Raw genomic sequence first — 10,004 nt, forward strand, 5'->3', positions numbered from 1 at the left:
GATATTTCAGACCATACAACATCATGCTCAGTATACAAACCACTCTCGTGTTATAAGTTCAGCTGGCAACCAAGCACCACGCAGCCACTTGCTCACTTCCCCATCAGCAGGAACAGAGTAATCAGAAGGGCAAAAGTGAGAAAAGTTGTGGGTTGAGACAAAGACAGTTAAATAGGAAAAGCAAAAGCTGCACATACAAGCAAAGCAAAACAAGGAATTAATTTACTGCTTCCCATGGGCAGGAGGTCTTCAGCCACCTCCAAGGGAGCAGAGCCCCATCAAGCCTAACAGTGACTTGGGAAGACAAACACCATCACTCCAAATGTCCCTTCTTCCTGGTCTGGAATATCTCTTTCGCCAGTTGGGGTCACCTGTCCCAGTTGTGTCTCTTCCCAGCTTCCCATGCACCCCCAGATTCCTGCCCAGCGTGGCAGTAAGAAACCAGGAAAGGCCTTGGCTCTGTCTAAGCACCGCTCAGCAATAACAAAAACATCTCTGTATTATCAACACTGTTTCCAGCACAAATCCAAAAGACAGCCCCATAGCAGCCACTGCAAAGAAAATTAACTCTTCCCCAGCCAAAATCAGCATAACGGGGCTAGAGTATGGACAGGGTTCTGTGCCTTTCTAATCTCATTAAATTTGAAAAACAAAACAAAACAAAACAAAAAATAAAAGCAAGCACCCTTTTCTCTGTATTTTTACACTCCTTGGTCTCTGCACCCCCTGTGGCATCTCCCAGCTCACTTGTGCAACAGGTGCAAGTTTTCTTGCTCATATCTGCTGTGAGGAAGGGTCTTGCATGCATCCCACACTGTCTGACTTCTTATTCAGTGGGAGATGAATATCAGAAATAACAAGTGCTAAATTCCTGTCAGATAATGGACTTGGAATGGACTGCCCAGGGTAGAGTCACCAACCCTAGAGGTGTTCAAGAAACAACTGGACATGGCACTTAGTGCCACAGTCTAGTTGACAAGGTGGCAGTCAGCCAGAGGTGGGACATGATGATCTTAGGGGTCTTCTCCAACCTAGATGATTCTGTGATAAGATAAACCAAGGCAATACTCTATTCTGGTTTAAAACATGGGAAATCTGTTCTCACATGGCCAGTTAGTAAACTGCTTGTTTCCTCTGATTTTCTGGCCAGGAATTTCCATCTTTTGTTGTGTTTAATGATTTTCCACAGCACTAAATGGCAAAGCAACAAACGTTACCAAGAAAATAGTAAATCCATCTATAGAGGTGACATATTTCATGTTCATGTATCATTGTTTTCTGACCAGTTACACGGATTTTCATGTAACATGCTTGTTCACATTTTAAAAGGTATCTATCCTTGTATTTAATTACCTTCGTACTTATCTCAGTCACATACCACCACATTCCAATGCAAACAAGTGCCTTGCTTTTACTGAATACTGTCAATTTTTAGGTAGCAATGAAAAAACCATCTTGAAGCTTAAGACACAAAGATAATTACAAACGTTAGTCTGTATCCTCTGTTTAGAAGAACTGTTATATATGGAAAACAGAGGTTCCATGCGCTGTGCCACAAACTTGCCATCCCAGTTCTGTTGGGGGGCTGTTCCATCATGACTTGTAGTGAAGGGGTGATTCAGGCTGCCTAACTTTTGAAACCTCATAGAAGCCTCTCCTGCCTCAGTATGGACTGGATGTGGCTCCACCAGAGGGTTCACAGCAGCTGAATTCTACTTTGAAGTGCATTCTATCATAGGTTGGAAAAGACCTTTAAGACCATCGAGTCCAACCATTCACCACCTCCTCCTCCTTGGCACTGGGAGAGAAGCCCACACTCCTAACCGAGACACACAGGAACGCCAAGAAAATAACACGGATCTTCTCTTTATGATTTTTTTTCTGGTCCCAAAAATATTGTAACAATTTAAAACAGTCAATATTGATTTTAGAATATTCAGAACAGCACCTCATTAATTCTGGAAAGTGTTATTAAAATAATATTCATGCAAAATATAAAGCACCTGAAGAATATGGTAGCAAACAGTTCATCAGGAGCAGCATTGTGGAAAGGCAGACAAGATAAGCACTCTTGTATAATCTTATATTTTCTTTGTGATGATAATTTTTGTTGTTTGCTCTTAAAGAAAACTCCTATGTTTCTTTACTGCAGTCTCTTTATAGAACTGATAGAAGCAGCTATAGCAGAAACAAGTATTTTCCATACTAATGGGGATGTTTAGCCACTGTGTTGCAGAACAGGGCAATGCTTCTCAACAGGCTGCTGGCAAGTTAATGGGATAGCAGAAATACCGTGAACAAATGGTGTGAGATGAACTTCAGTACCCAAACCACAGGATAACAGAAAATAACAATATTTTATTATGGATTTGGTTATAAAGGTTCCCTCTTTAGCAAGGAAGAGTTATACCTAAAATGCACGTTAAGTGACCAGCGAGTGAAGAACATTAATGGGCCTCTTTCTCCATCGCACTGTGCTTTGCACAGTCAGTTATATTTGTGGAATATAAGCAGTCAGGGTGAGGCAACTGTTTGTGGAAAATCGATTTTGTAGCATTTTATGGCAGTTTTGTGACCACGCGGAGAGTGACTGGGGAGTTTGCAAAGCAGTCGCATTTCTTGATGCATTTTATTAATTCTTGAGTTACAGAAGGAAACTGTTCAAAGCTCAAAATGACAGGAGAGCCCACAAGAGGTGTGATGGCACTGAGCTGAATAACAGTGCCTGCTCTGGTGAGTTCTCAAGCCAACTTAAGTCCCAGACTGCGGGTAGAATAAACTGTTCCCCAGTTTTGCAGAGGACAGATGTAAGAATATTTCAAATACATTCTAAGTTTAGTACATGAATAGTTAAGAAAAATCTAATTGTTTCTGTACATACAATGGTGTATATGGTAAAAATACATGGTTTTGTTATCAATTCACATTCAGTAGCTATACAGCAATTATTGATACAATTATGTAACACAGATATTAATATCTGAAGAACAAATGTTTGTTTCAGAAAATTTTTCAATCCAAATAATTTTATCAGCTCTGGCATCGTTAGTGCATTTTTTTTCTTTAATGTGGAAGTTAATCTTTAAAATTATGGATATGACTAATTAAAAAGAATGTGAAAACCTTTATAGAGAAGAACAATACAAATATTTTAGCTTTCAAGTAGGTGTATTGTTCTGTTATGCTGGAGGAGGTTGTCTGTGCAAAATTTCCCTGGAACAAGGATAATATATGCCATAATGGATTATGCACAGTCCAAAACACTGTTAGACAGGCTTAAAGAGGAGCTGAAGGTTCTGCTGCTGAGGCCACAGAATAAAGAGCTTTGGCATGATTGACTCCTGGCTGTTTCTAATGTAAGAATATCTACCAAATTTCAGTTTTATTTTGCATGCCAGTATTTTTCTCTGTCTTTGATAACTGGCTTTTCTAAACACCCGTGAAAGACACATTTTCTTTAGAAAGCTGCAGCTCAGAGAAGCTTGAAAGCATTGCCACATTTCATAAACTATGTCAGTCCAGGCAAAAATACAATTCAAGAAACTTGATCTATAATCCTTTGCTTTGCTTTAGCCATAAGCTTTTACGGTGTTGTATTAGATTGCGTGTTTAAGGTTCATTTTTTTGTCAGTAAAATAAGAACAGTTCCTTACTAGCAATGCAATTATAGTTATTTGCCATACATTTTTAAGGACAGAAAAAATGGATTTGTTGCACATTACTGTTAAAATGTGAATTTGTAAGATCTGCCCATTAAATATCAGTGCAGTTATCTACTCAAACTAATCATTGGAAAACTGTAATTCGTAAGGGCTGGTTTGTTTTGATGTTCTCCTTCATGGTAAAACATCTTGCATATTAAAACAAACACACAAAACCCCCAATATCTCCCATTTTTTTCCATGCACTTTTTTCCACTAAAATAAATCAGTTTTTAAAATACCATGACTTGCCACTACAGTTTTGTCAGCCTATTTAGTATTTTTTATGTCTTTATAAAATAAACTGCTATTCTGCCTCCTACAGCTTTTTGTCTGCATTGTGTTTTAAGCTGAAAGAATGCTGTTTGGCAGATCTCTCAAGTTCTTTTGAAAATATGTAGTTAATAGAAAATACACAGACACAAGGGCTTCAGTAAACTCAACCATCAGTTAAGCAGCTTAACCTAACACTGTGAGCTAAAATCTCCACACAAAGCTCAGTTGGAGGTGACATGGCAGGTACACAGCTTTGCCAGCTTGGCCTCCAAAGCACATGCTCCATTTCTCATGTTCCTGTCACCTTTAGCACCTATTTGTTAAGGAGTTAATTGAACCGGTTTTTTATAGAAGAGCATGATAGTGCCTTTGTGTAGGGGGAGTAGTTGGCATAGCCATAAGAATACTCTTTCATCCTTTCTATTTTATTCACTTCCCACCTTGGAAAATAAAAGGAGGGATTGAACAGATTTTTATATTTAACGATACTGTTTTATTTTAAGTGAAACTTACCTTGTGCTTTCTCCTTTCATACTTTAGGTGAGTCGTTTCTCAACATTTGTCAGAGGTGCTCTATTGGCAGCCGCAAAATCTGAAGTCACACATTCAGAAAGCAATTTGAATGTTAAGGACAGATGCCACTGCAGAGCTCTTTGTGCTTTCCCAGTGACCTACCTTTACTTGCTGCAAAGTCTTTACTCCATTCACATCTGGGGTGAACCAGGACTTGAATTTCAGCACCTGTTGTCTCACCAGGTTTGTCTCATTTTGACAGCATCCAAAATACAGTCAGTGCTTTCCAAATAAAGTTTCTATATCCTTAGACAGGGGACAGGTAGGAAACAAAAACATATAATGCAAAAAACCCAGTGTAATACAACTGCATAGTTATTTATTTTTGATATCACCGTCGTTAAACACCCAGATATTCCTTCCCTAATTCAAGTCCTTGCCCTCTCACTGAAGCCATCAATAGCTCTGATTCCACATTTTTCAATTACTCCTTCCATCTCCAGTGAATAACTCTTCTGTTAACGCGTTGCTGATGCCACCAACAGAGATATGTGGTGTAGCAATGCCTTCTAAAGCACAGACAAGCGCACCAGTATTAGTGAGAACACAAACACCTTTCTGATGCCCTTAAGCACCCACTCCAACAAAGCCCAACTCCTTTCAAAGTTGGGCTCAGATTTTGGTTGAGCAGGATACATTTTGGAAATCAACTGAGGCTAAAAGGTGAAAGGTCTTACATCTGTTGCCAGTCTTTACATGTTTAGCACTTCAGGGTTTTTTACCTTAAAACTTATTTTCACAGTAATCCTTAATTTCCTAGCAAGATGATGTGAAAATCTTTACCTTATTTGCCTATAAATCTATGTTCATAAATATATATATTAAATGTAGTACATTATTTACCTAAATGACAGTTTCTAGGTCTACCAAAATTTCCAATTAAAGGTACACGTTCCTTCTTTTACTGTGCTGCCTCCTTAAAAAACAACAGTGACATGCTGAGCTTACTTTTGTTACTTACAACTGACCTCTAGGATGTCATTTTTCGAAGGGCTTTATGTTCTACCTTCTACCAGGGCACATGATGTAGCCCTACCATGACTGAGAAGCACAATGTGTTATATGCTTACTATATTATACATACACCATACCACGATTATTACAGTCTGCTACTGAAAATGTTTTAGTTGTCTTCATTTTTGCTGCTAGGAAATTGGATTTTAATGTTTCTAATGGCATCCATAGACACTGTAAGAATGAGAGGAGTTACAGTGAGGTCCACAGAACTTACACACATGCACACAGCAGCTGGAGAACTTAGCAGGTACCGCTGCCTTCTGTGCAAAATCTCACATGATACAAGGTATCGAGAAACAGGCAAAAATTTGTGTACTTGGGTAGTGAAGCCCATACTTACACTGTTGGTTAACTCTTGGATTCCCTTCCCCATTAAGCCACTAGGCTGGGGCTTGAAGCCTTACAGGATCCTGGGGACCAGAAGAGCAGCAGACCATTCTGCAGGGGTTTGCTGCAGATCCCGCCCAAGAGGGGAGACAGAGCTGAACCACACATGAAGAGTCATCCAGATTTCTTCTTCACTGATGCTGCCACCATCATTTGATGTAATAGAAGAGTGTAAGGGAAAACTTTTATTCTATTTCTAGAAGGCAGATTTTCATTTCATGGCTTTACTTGTTCAGTCTCGAGTAAAACCTTTTTTTTGAGGGGAAAAGCCTTAAATATTTTTGGTTTTCTAGATCATCCTTTCCATAAAATTCAGCAGTAACCTCTTCATTTTAGTCTTACTGACCCACCACAGAGGGTCCATGCAGTGCCCATGCAGCCAACATATTGCTCTTCTCAAGCTCAACAGAAGATCACAAAAATGAAGATGGTGTATTTGTTTCAGAGAGAATGAGAGCTGTGAGGCAGAACTGGAAGAAAAATGCCCTTTTCGGGACATAATCCTGTGTTTCTGAGCAGAGCACTCATTAGCCAAGAAGTCCTCCTACAGTTCCTTGTTCTTTGGTACCATGGCATTTGTTCAGGCTGGTTTGGCAACTTCCCATTCTTTTGCCTCGTATTCATTAAAACCCACCCTGGTCTGATACCCTCAAGTACTGCTTCCATTCTGGAAGCATTTTCCACAAAGGAGCAACACCCACCCTTACATGTGCTTAATCCTGAAGTGCATTTAGGAAATTCTAGGACACATTTCAGGGGTCTCTCAACAATCACTAATGAAAAATGTCATGTAGTTTTCCCAGTGATCCCTTATAGGTTTAATGCATGTTATCACCTAGTACTTCTTGTAGAGAGGAGACATTCATATTTGTGCCCCCCCTCCCTCTGAGGAAGTTGGCATCACTGCCATTTAAGGGGCACGGGGTAGTGGTGCAGAGACCAACACCACCTTTACTTTTAACAGCTTCCATCTAGCCCAGAATTCGAAGCTCCCTCTTTGGTCTCATCAATTAGTACAATGTGGTGCTGGCAGAGGTTAAAAACAATGCCTTGGCTTGCTTTGGCTGTTGTACAGATGAAAAAAAAAGTCACATTTCTCAAGTGTGATGGAACAGGTTTTTACTCCTGTCTGTGTGTAACAATGCAGGGGTTTATGCAGGCCCAGAAACTGGATGTTACAAATAGGAGCAACTTGGCTGAATATCAAGAGATGGCAATTTCATGAATTGAAAAGCCAGAGGGATCAATCCATTGTTACAGAAGAATGGGAATATGAAGCAGGTAAATTGCATGCCTGGTTCCAGACATTATCTCTGGAGGATACTGGATGATTTCCATCCACAGCAGATGCATAAATCATCAGAAGTTAAGGCACTGGAAAATTGCTAATCTTTCCAGTCACTTTAATGTGTTCTGCCCTGCTTTGAATGAGGCTGCAAACCCAAGAGCACGGCTTCCCACACCAGTTTAACAAGTTCAGCAAAACACACATTCTTTTAATTAATTTTTACCATGGGAAAAATAAAAAGCTCTGCACCACAAAGCTAGGACAAAACTAAAAGCGTGAAACTCTGATCACTTGTAAGGTTCCTAACTTCTGCAGAGTACAGCTGCTTGATTATCTAGCTGTTAACAATTTTGTACCGAGATTTCCTTGGCTGAGGTATTTAGTTTATTCAACTTATGTAGAGGTCAGTCTCACTCCCCTTGTTTTCAGAGAACAGCGCTGAGCCAAAATGCAGCTCTGTCAGAAATAAGCTAAAACGCTTTCAAGAACGTTGTAAACTGGATCGGTTCCCAACTTTGGGACCATGAAAAGTCCTTCAATTAAAAGCTACAGTTCAGCTAATTATATTAATCACTTTTTTTTTCTGACTACATAATTATTTTCAGTGTTTTTGATAATCTGACAGGAGAAACAGTGGAAAAAAAGTTATTAGTTGACAGTAACTTCCTGATTGAAATAAATGAATTCAAATTAAGAAGAGAAGAAATATACACAAAAAAAGAAAAAAAGGTTTTGTCCTCTAAAATGTCTTCTTCTGTAACTATGATATTTTGGATTTCGTAAGTTAAAATAAGCTCTTGGTATCAAGTTGCCACCTGTGTTAGATAAAAAAACCTTTGCAGAACTGCCTGTAAGAGCCAGAGGAAGAAGTGAGAGCATGTGTGACAACGCAAATCTTAAGGAACATCCTCCAGCCAACCAAGACTCTTTCCTGGGAATAGATTAGCCAAGAGGGCCTTCTGAGAGGTCGAAGATGATAGCACAGCAATTCCCTGCTTTCCAGGAGTGAAAATGAAGGGCATCACTATACCAACAAAAGGGAAGGCACTCAGGCCATGCCTTAAATCGACACCAGTGTCAGCACCACAAGCACGATCCCATACATTTTGTGTGTTGAGACACACAGAATGCACAATTCACCACAGGAAATAAAGACACCCACACAGGAAAGATAATTACATGATTGGTGTAAATCAAACTTATGAGCTGAACCAAATGACAAAAAAACTCCCAACAAAGCAGTGTTTAGAACATGCCTGAGCACATATTGAAATGGCTGTGGGAAAGGAGGCTGCCAGTTTAAGCCAAAGACAGACATGTCTGTCTGGTAAAATTAAATGCTTCAACTAAAGGATGACACTGAACCATCAGCAAAATTTGACAGGGTAAAGGCTGGGTTGGGGGATCATGTGTTCACAAATATGTTATGAACTCAAAAGGTACAGAACTGATACAGAGGCTGTGCAACACCCAAAGCAACACTTCATCTTCCCACAGTTAGAAGCCAATGGAGTCATAAAATAAAAAAGGGGAAAAAAAAAAACAACACCCAAACAAAAAAACCTCCACATCCCTCCTCACCTAGAACCCCAAAACCCCAATCCATAACAAAGGGGGAACACCTGTTGAAATTAAGAATTTCAAGTCAACAAGGGTGGATAATTTATACCAAAGAATCTAGAAGGAATTCACTGAAAAAGCCCTTTGCCAAAATAGCATTAACTTCATATCAGACTAAACAAGTGAACACAGATTACTGAACTACTGCCAAAAAATAAGGCCACATATGCAAAAAAAAAAGTGAACAATTTGGTATGAACCAGCTAAAATGTGAGCACTCTCCTTAGTGAAACAATGGAAACTTTGTTGGAGATGCCTAATCAACTACAGAGGTGATAACAAGCAAGTCAAGTCAGCCAGTGTAACATCTTGGAAGAAAGGTATTGCCAAAAGCACAACCTGGTTCACAGGGAAGGGGAATTAAAACAGTGAAGAAAAAGAAGCGTAAATAACACAGTGTGAAAAGATTGCTGTCGTCTTCTCTTCAACTGTGTCAGTATAATGCATTTGGTCCCCTTTTGAACCCAAAATGGGGACAAATATCACAATTAAATAGGCCCTTTCTCCTGTGACAAATTCCCACTGGGACCAGCACAAATTCATCCCCAGCATTCTCCCATTGAACAGTCATGGTGCAGGATGAAGCCAAGTTACCAAAAAGGGGGAGGGGCGGAGGTTACTTCATGCGAATAAAGTTTAAAGTGATTTGAATTACTAAAATAAAATTAAAATGCTATTTTAGGACTCAATATTGAAAAAAATAGAGAGACCACAGTTATTTTCAAACATTCTTGACAGAATTTTGAACCAGGGGCTTTGATCTGAGAGAGACTTGCCATAACACGGTGACAGAGAAAAGCAGAAGTGTGGCAATGGACTGACAAGGAAGGCTTTCATCGGACTGCTTGAGAAAATAAGATTACAGCCTCCTGTTTTACCTGCCCTCCCACCCCACTCTCCCTCCCTGGTATTGAATGTTGTTCTAATCTGACACTTTAATCCTGAAATGAAGTTTCCCCTTCCTGTTACAGGAAACGTTAAGCAGTATGACTTAAGACTTCTGGCACTCTGAGGTCCGAGTGTGCAGTGAACACACGCTGCCTCAGAGCCCTCAACTCCACGTACGTGAGAGGAGGGAACAGTCTCTCCTGGCTGCTGACGGACACCAAGGGCTGCCTCCAGTGTTCAGTCTTACAGGGTAA

Source organism: Empidonax traillii, unplaced genomic scaffold (assembly GCF_003031625.1).
Source record: "Empidonax traillii isolate 1590-97213 ecotype Southwest subspecies unplaced genomic scaffold, ASM303162v1 scaffold140:size1466565, whole genome shotgun sequence".
Taxonomy (NCBI): domain Eukaryota; kingdom Metazoa; phylum Chordata; class Aves; order Passeriformes; family Tyrannidae; genus Empidonax; species Empidonax traillii.